Genomic DNA, 13030 nt, shown 5'->3' with positions numbered 1-13030 from the left:
TCAGATGATGTACGGAAACACCTGGTGCCCAGGCAGAAATTTGCTGCAGGTGTGGGGCCTCATGGACAACCTCTGCTAGGGAAGTGCTGAAAGGAAATGTGGGGTTGGAGCTCCCACACAGAATCCCTGCTGGAGCACAGCCTAGTGGAGCTGTGAGAAGAGGGCCACTGTCCATACCTCAGAATGGTAGATCCACTGTCACCTTGCACTGTGCACCTGGAAAAGCTGCAGACACTCAATGCCAGTCCATGAAAGCAGCCAGAAGGAAGGCTGTGCCCTGCAAAGCCACAGCGGCAGAGCTGCCCAAGACCATAGGAACCCACCTCTTGCAACAGTGTGACCTGGATGTGAGACTGGAATCAAAGAAAATCATTTCGGAGCTTTATTATTTGACTGCCCTTCTGGATTTTGGACTTGCATGGGCTCTGTAGCCCCTTTGTTTTGGCCAGTTTGTCCCATTTGGAATGGCTTTATTTACCTGATACCTGTACCCCCATTGTACAGGTATTTAGGAAGGAACTAACTTGCTTTTGATTTTACAGGCTCGTAGGTGGAAGGAACTTGCCTTGTCTCAGATGAGACATTGGACTGTGGACTTTTGAGTTAATGCTGAAATGAGTTAAGACTTTGGGGGAGGCCGGGCGCGGTGGCTCAAGCCTGTAATCCCAGCACTTTGGGAGGCCGAGGCAGGTGGATCACGAGGTCAAGAGATGGAGACCATCCTGGTCAACATGGTGAAACCCCGTCTCTACTAAAGGTGCAAAAAATTAGCTGGGCATGGTGGCGCGTGCCTATAATCCCAGCTACTCAGGAGGCTGAGGCAGGAGAATTGCCTGAACCCAGGAGGCGGAGGTTGCGGTGAGCCAAGATCGCGCCATTGCACTCCCGCCTGGGTAACAAGAGCGAAACTCCGTCTCAAAAAAAAAAAAAAAAGACTTTGGGGGAACTGTTGGGAAAGCATTATTGATTTTGTTTTTTTTGTTTTTTTCTTTTCTTTTTTTTTTTTTTTTTGAGACGGAGTTTCACTCTTGTTACCCAGGCTGGAGTGCAATGGCGCGATCTCGGCTCACCGCAACCTCTGCCTCCCGGGCTCAGGCAATTCTCCTGCCTCAGCCTCCTGAGTAGCTGGGATTACAGGCACGTGCCACCATGCCCAGCTAGTTTTTTTGTATTTTTAGTAGAGACGGGGTTTCACCATGTTGACCAGGATGGTCTCGATCTCTCGACCTCGTGATCCACCCGCCTCGGCCTCCCAAAGTGCTGGGATTACAAGCTTGAGCCACCGCACCCGGAGCATTATTGATTTTGAAATGAAAGGACATGAGGTTTGGGAGGAGCTGGGGCAGAATGATATGGTTTGGCTGTGCCCCCACCCAGGTCTCATATTGAATTCCCATGTGTTGTGGGAGGGACATAGTGGGAGGTAAATGAATGAGAGTGGGTCCTTCCTATGCTGTTCTCATGATAGTGAGTCAGTCTCACGAGATCTGATGATTTTAAACATGGGAGTTTCCATGCACAAGCCCTCTTCTCTTGTCTGCCACTATGTGAGTGGTGCCTTTACCTTCCACCGTGACTGTGAGGCCTCTCAGCCACGTGGAACTGTGAGTACATTAAACCTCTTTCTTTTGTAAATTGCCCAGTCTCATTTATGTCTTTATAAGCAGTGTAAAAATTAATTAATACAGCAGTCATTCAAAGTATTTGTGAAAAACGTTTAAAGACACGGCTAATGATTCACTCTTGAGTGAATAAAACAGAATATAAAACAGTATCTATAGTATATTCCAGTATATATCTAGATATATATTTATATGTATGTGTGTATGCATATGTGTATACAGAAAAATTTGTAGAAATGCACCAAAATGTTTATAATAGTATTTTTTTCTAGATGGAACAATGCTTAATTTTTTTCTCATGTTACATTTTTTATTTCTTTTTTTTTTTTTTTTTTTTTTTTTTTGAGACGGAGTTTCGCTCTTGTTACCCAGGCTGGAGTGCAATGGCGCGATCTCGGCTCACCGCAACCTCCGCCTCCTGGGTTCAGGCAATTCTCCTGCCTCAGCCTCCTAAGTAGCTGGGATTACAGGCACGTGCCACCATGCCCAGCTAATTTTTTATATTTTTAGTAGAGACGGGGTTTCACCATGTTGACCAGGATGGTCTCGATCTCTCGACCTCGTGATCCACCCGCCTCGGCCTCTCAAAGTGCTGGGATTACAGGCTTGAGCCACCGCGCCCGGCCTTACATTTTTTATTTCTTCAATTGATCATATACTACTTTTATGATTAGAAAAAAATAAGCCTCCAAACAAATTTGGGAACTTCTGTCCTTTCCCTGTACACATCTGATTCAACAAATGTTAGGAACAGAACTGCATTATCTGCAGCAGTACTGGGCTCCACCCTGGAATCTGCTCATCCTTTGGAAAGCTTTTAGCACTTTGTGGCACTTGCCCAGATCAAATTCGTATCTGCTCTCTGCTGCTTCTAATTGACAGAAATTCCTCTCGAGGCAAGACTCCTGAATTATCACAGATTTAAGACATTATTCCTCCACACTGTGGGCCTTTTATCTGAGCATTAACACAAAGAAGGGAAAAATCAGGCTTTGACATCACTTTATAACCAGGAAGTACCTCAGCTGAAACCATTTTCCTTTAAATTCCAGGCTTCTATTAATGCAAAACAAATCAGTTGCTTGTACAAATCTGAGTTACATATATTCAGGCTACTTAGAAGGAGAGATATCTAAACTTTGTGAGCAAATGCACTGAAGTATGACTATCAAATAAATTCATCATATATATCAACACCTAAACCTTTTGAACCACAATTAAATAATAGGCAGGGATGCTTCCGTCTATTTGGGGAAATATGGTATCTTGCAAATCCAGGCTAATTTTATTCCTCTAAGTATGCTGCTTGATTCCATAAAGAAAAAAAAAAAAAAAAAGCAGATGTAGAGTTACAAAGGGAAGAAAACAGACTTCCTGCAGAAGGGCGCACCTGAATTATATTACCTTTACAAAAAAACAAGAGCAGATGCATTGTTAGCATTTGGACAAAGGCCAATATTGTGTAAAACTATGTAGCTGGTAAGAAACTCAGTACACAACCTCAAGCATAGAAGAAAAATCACTTAATTTACATTATTTCAACTAAGTTCTGCCTTAGATTCTATCCCACTGGAATTAAATTCTATGTGGGTCATTATTAGGCCTTCTTAATTCCGTTCCGGAAATCAGAAGGCATCCATGGTGGCTGAAGAAAGAGAAAGATCTATTGTATATCTTTTGTCATGTGTGCGGCAAGCATCCTCACTAATTAAGCCTGACATGGTCTCTTAAACTCTCTGCTTGCATGCCTTGAGTAGGACATGGGGATCTCCCAGGAGGCTGGCAACTCTGGTATCCAGGATCTCACCTCTCCAGGCTCATTTTCATGTCAGGCTGGGGAAGTCCTCCCTTGTCTCAGCTTCTCTGTGCCATTTTGCTTCTTTCCACAAACCTTATATATCCTTTCATTCTTTCACCATGAGCTGCAAAGGCCCATTACATTCAGAGCTGAACCTTAAAACTAGGCTTCCTTTTGCTTGAGGTTAGGAAGAGTTGACTCTTCAAACTCTCCTGGATGGTAAGAAAATTATTTCAATTTGTATTTCTAGGGCAGCAAGTAGAAGATAAAACAAAGCATAATGTGTCTAAATTGAACAAGTCAGATCATTCACTTTCTGCCCTATCCACTTTACCTGTTTCAATCTTATATTCTTATATACTTCACAAGCACACTGGTTCCATGTTATCTGTAGCCACACACTTGTTTTCCTTCATTAAACCATTTGCAGGTGCCTGAAGTACACATATCTTTCTGCCCCTTCTTTGCTTAGCAGTTGAAGGAACTTCAAAAAGATATTATTTTATATTTTATCCATATACATTTTACATTATTTTTATTATTCTAAAATCTTGATTTCTCACTTCTTCCATTATTTTCTGTCTTCTTTTTCTAAAAGTCATATATATTTATGATGTAAGGCATGATCTGTGGATTATATGTATTGACTCTGGCTTCTTTTGAGCATCTTATGGAAGTAGACAGTGCTGTCGGGATAAGAGATCCGGTTAGGCAGATGTCACCCTGCCAGTATTTGTGTCCTAGGATCTTTCCAAAATACCCTATTATTCTTCTTTCATACTTATGGGGTCAACTCCCTCAACCCAAGGTAGAAATGGGCCAACCGAGGTACATGTCTTCTTTTACCCTGACTATCCTGTGCTTTCCTGTAGTGACCCGCTGACCCCTCCCTACCCTTAGAATATTCTCCTTCCCTCCTGGGTATGGAGGTCTAGCCTGAAAATGCTATAGCTGAGTATTTGCTTCCAACCCACAAAGCACTTCTCTGCTCAGCCTCAAAAGGCAAACAAATCTCAGCGCTTGAGTGTTTCCAATACACTACTGTCTGCAAAAAGCATGTCATAAATTACATGCTTGAGACTTTATTGTTTTTCATATTATTTATAATACTAGCTAAGACTACTTTAGCTGCAAGTAACAGAAACCAACTCAAGGCTGGGCGTAGTGGCTCACAGCTCTAATCCCGGCACTTTGGGAGGCCCAGGAGGGAGGATTGTTTGGGCCAGGAGTTTGTAACCAGACTGAGCAACATAGTGAAACATCACCTCTGTAAAAAATTCTTTCAAAAAAATTAGCCAAGCATGGTGGTGTGTGCCTGCAGTCCCAGCCACTAGGGACGCTGAGGCAGAAAGATAACTTGAGGTCAGGAAATTGAGGCTACAGGGAGCCATAGTCACATTAATGCACTCCAGCCTGAGTGAGAAAACAAGACACTCTATTGGAAAAAAAAAAAAAAAAAAAAAAGTGTGAGGACAGGGCAGGATAGAAGCCAAGAATCAGCAACACCATGAATCTCTTTCATTCTCTTCTCAGCTTTGTCAGTGTCTCTACTGACTTCTTGTGCCTTAGCATAGCTTAAGTTTTTCACTTTTTCATTCACAGAAGCTCTTATTTACAGGAGGTTTTTTTTTCCTGTTTTTGTTTGTTTGTTTGTATTAACAGAATCTAAATAGTTATTTTTAAAGATTCTTGCTTAAATACATTATTCAGAAGCATTTGATTTTTTGAATCAAGAAGAGTCCAAATTTGGAATCCTAGATAATTTGTTCCATTTTTCACCAAAACTTTTAAAAATAAAAACTAAAAAAAAAAAAAAAAAAATTCTCCAATGCAGCAGCAATAGGCTTGGATTTGTTTCTCCTACCCATACCGAATTCCGAACAAACAATACATGATTACACAGGCCGACTCCATAGTACTTGAATAGAGATGACTAATTTCACCATTATTAAAGGGCATAAAGAAGTGAAATGATCTAACCAAATATAAGGAATATAGCTTTGATTGGCACCTCTGATTAGTTCAAGAAATCCAAACAGTGGAATCAGAGGGAAGCCAACTCTCCATTAAAAGTATGTCTCCTCCCTCCCAGCTGTCACCAAGAGAAGAGGAAGATGCCCAGAGTAGGAGGGAAGAGCCTGTTGAGCACTGGAAAAAAATCTTCAGGAGGATTATTTTTCTTCCTCACATTCAATTACTTTGTTCCCAGGTCTCTTTTTGTTTCTTTACACAACCATCTTAGAACGTGAAATTTGCTCAGGGGTCTTGAATTTAAATTTATCCCTAAATGTCTCAATAAGCTCTTCTTGGGCTGAGCTATAGAGAGCCAGCTGAAGCACAGGGCTTGATGCAAAGCAATATTGAGGATGAATCTTATCTCATCAACATCAATTGCAGGAAAATACAAAGCAAGATGATGATTTATGTGAACAGAGAAGACAGGAGGAGAGGGATCTACACTGTGCTATTGTGTGAAGAGACTGAGGGCATGATTTAGAAACCAAGGTTGAAATGCAGCCTGAAAGGGCTTTCAGCCAAACTTCTGAAGGCAGCTGTAAAGCCACATACTGCATTATCTTCCACTTGCGTCGCATTCAAGCAGTTTCTTTGCATTCTGTGCAATGTTATGAAATAGAAAAGGCTACATTTCATAAATTTAAAATTCAAATACCTTTTGAAACATTCTAAACTAATACATATTAGATGTTTCTATCAACTCCCATTTCCTATTCATGCCCTGGAGGTTTCCATGACAAGAATGTACAGACTTTTCAACCCTCAAGCTGTTCTCTCTGTGCCACGTTGCAGATAGAAAGCTGCTTAGCTGGTGGTTAGGTCTGTAGGCTCTGGAACAGGGCTGCCTGATTCACCCTCCCAGATCCTTCATTTAACCAAGATAAGATATCTGAATTTACTGTGCGATAGCCATGTCATATTAAAAGTAGGAACAATAATAGTGCCAAATTCACAGGAGGATCAAATGAATTAAACAATAATTCCTTAGACAAGTACCTAGCATACTGAAGGCTTGTGATGATCTTGGATAGTGCTATTATAATACTTATAAAATCAATGGGAGTTTGACAACTATAAGGAAAATTTAAAGCCTAGATACTGAAGAAAAAAAAAATTGAATCTTGATTTTTGAAGCTAAAGACGGCCTTTCACCAGTTACTCTGCAGCACAAACCTGGTCAGATTAATATTTGAACTACATTCAGGGCCATCTTAAAGAAGCAGGAACTCTTGTCCTGCTTTCAAGGTTACTGTGTTTTAGCAAAACAAACATCTTGGCTTTCTGCCTTTCCATGGCCATGACTTCTTGTAGGTTTGAAAGACAGGATGAAGCATGCCCTTCACCAAGTCATCTTGGATCTTGGCCTTTTTTTTTTTTTCTAGCCAGATCAAGGTGATGGATAACCTGGAGTGTCATACAGCATAACTTGACGTTTGGAAAATGGAATTTTACAGGGACAAAACAAATCACATTTTAAAAGCACCATCATCAACCAGGAAGCATGTCCTAAAACACAGATATGGCAGATGCCTGCAGGAATCCCAATACTATCAAGTGATGGGAGGGCGGTGAAAAGGACACTGTGAGCAGAGGGTTGACAGCATCAATGAGCCACTGTTGCAGAGTCCTAGTGTGATACATACAAAGTCACAACAAAATGCCCACTTGGTTTCCTTGTTCCTTGTGCAACTCTCCCTTACATTTAAACTAACTCCAGTTGCAATTTGATTTTACAAATGTGTATATGTCTGGTTTCCAATATGTATCAGTGTCAATGTTAGGCCAAGTGTCCATGTCTCAATAGCCTAGTTTTGCAGCTGGTCACAAGCCTACTATTTTTTCCTTGCTTTCTTAACAAAGATAGATCTGCTGTGCTGATAGCCTATGAAATTTCCATTTCATTCAGTATTCAAACACTTTAGGGTTGCAAGAGTATAAATGACATGTTTTTATAAACAGAAATTCAGAAAGCATCAAGTTACTGTGTCCAAAAACAAGGAGCTCCAAACACCCTCGGTTTTTCAAAAAGCCAACAGGTTCAAGATGTGAAGGCTCTCTTGCCTTTTGCTGCATTGAATTAATGAAAGAGTATTTCCATGAGTTATGAAGCCATGTGACATGTAAATTCAGTAAGAGTAAACACAAGAAAAGGAGTTTGGAGTAAATCAAAAAAACCTCCATATGAAAAACATGAGACCATGAAAGAAAATAATGTTTACTAAGATTTGCATCTTGGTCACGAAATATGAAATTTCACTTCTAACATAATAAAATAACATTTTTATATATTCTATTACAGTTTTTTAAATTTTAGTTATGCACAGATAAGAACTTAAAGAGAACAGATAAAAATGAAAACAGTTTAATATTTTAGAGGGAAAGATTTTAAGAGGACAGTTTTCTGCCTTTGGTTTGATTTTGTCCAATTTGAACAATAAATTTTAAAACTATAGGAAAATATTGTTTTCTTCTTATTAAGTTGAATGTTGCTTAAGGCATTACATTATAAAGAACTAAACTTACATTTAACTGTAAACATTTTAATGATGATCACTAAAGCCATTCTAATTGAAAACGGAATTAAGAACTTGAAATAGTACTGAGGAGTTCAAAAGTACTCTCATAAGAGTTAAATTTAGGCCACGACTTTAGTGGCTTTTTAAGGCTGCAAGTACCTCCAGGACTCTAGTCCTTCAAGAAAAGAAGTGGCCTGTCAAAACTAGAAGTGCATCTTAATTGCTTCAGGAATATAAATAACTTGTAAAATAAACATCTTTGGTTCTCAGCTATTAACATTAAAACATCTATTGTATATGCTCTAAATTGCTATGTCATTGATCAAAGCTGTCATTGTCAGCAAATAAACATTGAGAATAAATACAATACACCAAGACTTCAGAAGTATCAATCCACTCAAAAGCATGGGAAACAGTCAAGAGATAAATCACACATCAGTAGAGCAAAGTGATTTTGTCTCTATCTCTTAAATTGAAATGAATCTTCAGTCCTGAACTTCGTTCTTAACCACATAGTGATATCTTATGTTAGAGCCATCATGCCTGCCAAGGATGAATGAGAAGATTAGTGAAAATATATGATTACTAAATAAAGTAGAATAAGTGCTACCCATTGAATATTATCAGCATGTTATTGCCATAACTGCAACTGTCAGTGTTGCACTGCAAAGACAGTGACCAACTGCACCTGGGGACTCAGGTAGACCTTCCAGCTGAGTTGGAAAATGGGTTTCCTCCCATGTACCAGTACCCACAGATGATGGTTCCTGGAGAACTATGTTGAGAGGAATTGTGAGAGCACCTCCATAACTAATTGGTGATGTTTGCCATGAGCATGAGGTAGCTATGTATATGTAGTAGAGGGAGGTATCATTATGGTTTAAGGGCACATGAGGAGAAGGTGACATCTCCTTCAAGCAATGCCTACATACAGTTCCTCCAGTGTACCCTGTTCCTTCTAATCTTTGTGTCTTTGCTTGTGCTATTCCCTTTGCCTGATACATCCTCCTGGGTCTGGCTTCACTGTTGAGTAGCTCTGTGAGTTCCAGGTAAAAATGGAAATGTGAGTAGAGACACACAGTTCTCCCCTTTCTGATCCAGTTCAAAACAATTAAGGAAATGAAAAAACAGGGAGGAAACATACATCAGCACTGGAAATGAGACTCTGACTGACCAGGAATTTCATCTGGTACATATCTGTCAGATACAACACAGATGGGTCCAGATTGAAGGACAGCACAGAGTTTAGATATACAACTCATCACACTAAATAGTATGATCTTTCAGAAAATTAGGTGGAAAAAGTCATACGTGTCACTCCTTAGCTGAAAAGGCAAAAGCAGGCCATGCAAGAGATGAGAGCGGTTGGGGAGACCTTTCAGTCTGTCTTGTTTATAGTGTGGGGTAAGAGGGTGGTTGCAGGGTGGAGGAGGTAACCCATGGTAAGGGCAGCTCCACTGAGCAAAGAGCCAGCAGTGGAAAGGGTTGCACAAAGCAACTAAAACATAACTAGTATTTGGCCCAAGCTATGTTGAGGGGCTAGAAGCAAAGAAGACTGAATCAGGATCCAGTCTTATTTATTTTTCCCCACCGAAAACTTCTTTTTTAAGAAGAAAATTCATTTTTAAGAATAAAACTGGCCGGGCGCGGTGGCTCAAGCCTGTAATCCCAGCACTTTGGGAGGCCGAGGTGGGTGGATCACGAGGTCAAGAGATCGAGACCATCCTGGTCAACATGGTGAAACCCCGTCTCTACTAAAAATACAAAAAATTAGCTGGGCATGGTGGTGCATTCCTGTAATCCCAGCTACTCAGGAGGCTGAGGCAGGAGAATTGCCTGAACCCAGGAGGCGGAGGTTGCGGTGAGCTGAGATTGCGCCATTGCACTCCAGCCTGGGTAACAAGAACAAAACTCTGTCTCAAAAAAAAAAAAAAAAAAAAAGGAAAAGAATAAAACTTATTCTTTAAGAAGAAAAAAGAAATTTTTTAAGAAGAGAAAGAACTTTTTAAAGAAGAAAACTTATTTTTATAAGAAGGAAAAGAAGAAAACTTGTTTATTTTTCCCCACAGACAACTTCTTTTTTAAAAATAAAAGTAATCATGAAGTTAAGGAAAAGCAGAAGTGCATAAAATAGAAAGCCTCTCCAACTCCTTGCTTAGCATATACATGTGCCCACTCAATAAACTTTCCAAAGATCATTTTTTCATGGTCTTATATTATTCCAGAGATGTTTCATAAATACACATATCTGTACACACATATTTATTTATTTTTCCTTCATGTGGTATAGTGTATCCACATATTTAATAGATGGGTTCATACTATTTTGGAATCTGATGTTTTTACTCAAAATATACTTTGGAGAGTTTCTCTTATTAACAGCACATTTGGATCCTTTTCATGGCTGTAGAGTATTTCATTGCATGAATGTGCCATGATCTAACAAATTTTTTTCTTTCTTTTTTTTTTGCCTGGCCTGGAGTACAGAGGCACAATCTCAGCTCACCACCACTTTAACCTCCATGCTCAAATGATCCTCCCACCTCAGCCTTCCAAGTAGCTGGGACTACAGGCACAAGCCACCACATCCAGCTAATTTTTTTGTATTTTTTTCATAGACATAGGGTTTTGCCATGTTGCCCAGGCTGGTCTCAAAATCCCAGGCTCAAACAATCTGACCACCTTGACCTCTCAAAGTATGAGATTACAGGCATGAGCCACCATGCCCCATCAATCTAACTAATTTCTAGTTTTTGTATGTTTAAGCTGTTCTCATCAATTCCTCAAATATCAACAATGCTGCTGTTGTATGTGTGTGATTATTTCTAATGCATGTATTCCTGAAAGTAGAGTCGTTTGCTCAAAGAGCATGCACATTTTTAATTATAATTGATACTGTCAAATTTGTATCCCAATTCACAATGTACACAATATAGGAGAGACCTTTTCCCACACTATTTATAATACAGGAATATCATCAACCCGAATGTTTAATAACAGAAGGTTATTAAACCTTAAGGTAACTGTCATGCCTATATGAGGAAATACATGCACCTATTTAAAATTACGGTATAAAGAATACTAATACAAGACTACATTAATGATAAGGAAAATGGAAAGATGCAAACAATAATATTTGGTATAATACTGTTTTTATAAAACCTTTCTGAGCTTTTGTTTCCTTATTAATAAAATTAGGATAATAATGCCCAACCTAATTTATTAGGAACAAAATAAGATCATTTTCATGAAAACAGGTAAACCATAAAATCTCTGACAATTATAGAATGCTCTAATTGAAACTAATGCTGGTATTTTCCCAAAAACTCTGTCAACGGCATAGCACAGACCAAACCCACTGGGTTTTGAACATATAAGACCACCGAGAGGCTTAGTCAATGGAACACAGTTTTCACTCTGTGCATAGGCCGTCTGACAATACTGGCAATGTGGGGACCCTGAGCACTTCCAGACACCATATGGAATAACTTGCACAGATTTGCAAAGGGTGTGAATTTTTTCCCAAGAGCTCTCAAAGCCTTATTTTCTTTTCACATTTTCAATAGAACTTTTTCTACCTGCTCACCTTTTCCATAGAACTTTCCCATGACGATCCAAATCTGGAATTGTTTTCTCTTTTGTAACATTCGTCTATATACCTGAACTCTCAATCACTCAATGCTTTGCACAATTATGTTAATACATGGTTAAAATATGTCACCTTTAGTCAGACAGATTTGTCAAAATCTCTGTGCTTCCTGGATCCCATTTAACCTATGTAATCTTCAGCTATTTAACCTCTTTGGGTCCTGATTTCTTCATCTGAAAAATGGGGATAATTGAATTTATCTTAGAAGATAATGAATGTAAAGTACACTGTGTCTGACACAATATAAGATTGCAATGTGTTGACGTTGTTATTATTATTTCTGTTAGAATATTTGCTTCTTATAGTCATTGGCTAGATCTTATCCTCACAAGATTCAGTATATAATAGTTATTTCTAAATAAATTTATCTAGATTGATATATCTTTTATAACTCTAGCAACTATTATTTCAGACAACTTTTTGTGTAGGTTCATACTCGAATATCGAAGATTACAAATGGGAAGGCAAATATTTCTTTGGGGCTACATGGTGGGAGGTGGAAAGCTGAAGTATGAGGAAACATGTAAAAGAAAAAGAATACACATGCTTCTCAAGAAAAACATGCCCAGACTTAAGACATCATTATCCAGGCCACAGAGTGTAAGACAGAGAAAAAAAATAACACTTTTACAGCAGAATATAAAACATCAAGGGCTGATATATTTTACATATACATGCATCATAAATATATGTACATATTTAACTTCACAGGAAAGAAAAAGCCCAAGTTGAACACTTTGGCATTTGTATCACATTATGAGTATTTTCCAGATATTGTTCTTCCCTCTCAATCAACTAAGCAAGTGTCATTCAGAGTTTAGGTCTGAACAAAATGTCTGAACTAAAATTTGACTTAATGATGTCAGAGAGTCTCAAAGCAGTTTGCACTGAGTGAAGCAAAACAAAGCCTCCAATCTCCAGGGTTTTGTTTGTTTGTTTGTTTTAACTCAAAGGAGAGGTACTGAAGCACACAGTAAAATTTGCAGTGAAGGTTCTCAGTTTACAATATTTAAACAACCCCAAAGACAACCTTTGTTTCATATAGCTCTACTTACATGTTTTTAGCCCAATCAGAGAAGAAACAAGCTGCCTGTTATGAAATAACATTCCTCCTTTGTGGCTAGTAACAAGCTGCATCTGGGCAAGGCTATTAATTGGCAATTTTAAAATCACGTGGGGCCAAACAGTCTCCTGAGCAGTGATCAACAGACATGATGCATAACTGGAAAGGGAACACTGGGGATTAATAGCAGAATGTGTCTGTCTTATCATATTTTTAATGGGACGCATTGAAGAGAGTAAACAACATAAACATTCTATCTCCTTACTCACAAAAAGCACAAACTATGTTTTATTAAAATGAAATAAGTTTTAGAATACATAGCACATGAAGTTATTTTAACCCCATTAAATACTTTGATATGAAACT

This window comes from Saimiri boliviensis, chromosome 4 (genome assembly GCF_048565385.1).
Source record: "Saimiri boliviensis isolate mSaiBol1 chromosome 4, mSaiBol1.pri, whole genome shotgun sequence".
Classification (NCBI taxonomy): Eukaryota; Metazoa; Chordata; class Mammalia; order Primates; family Cebidae; genus Saimiri; species Saimiri boliviensis.
This window is presented reverse-complemented; position numbering follows the sequence as displayed.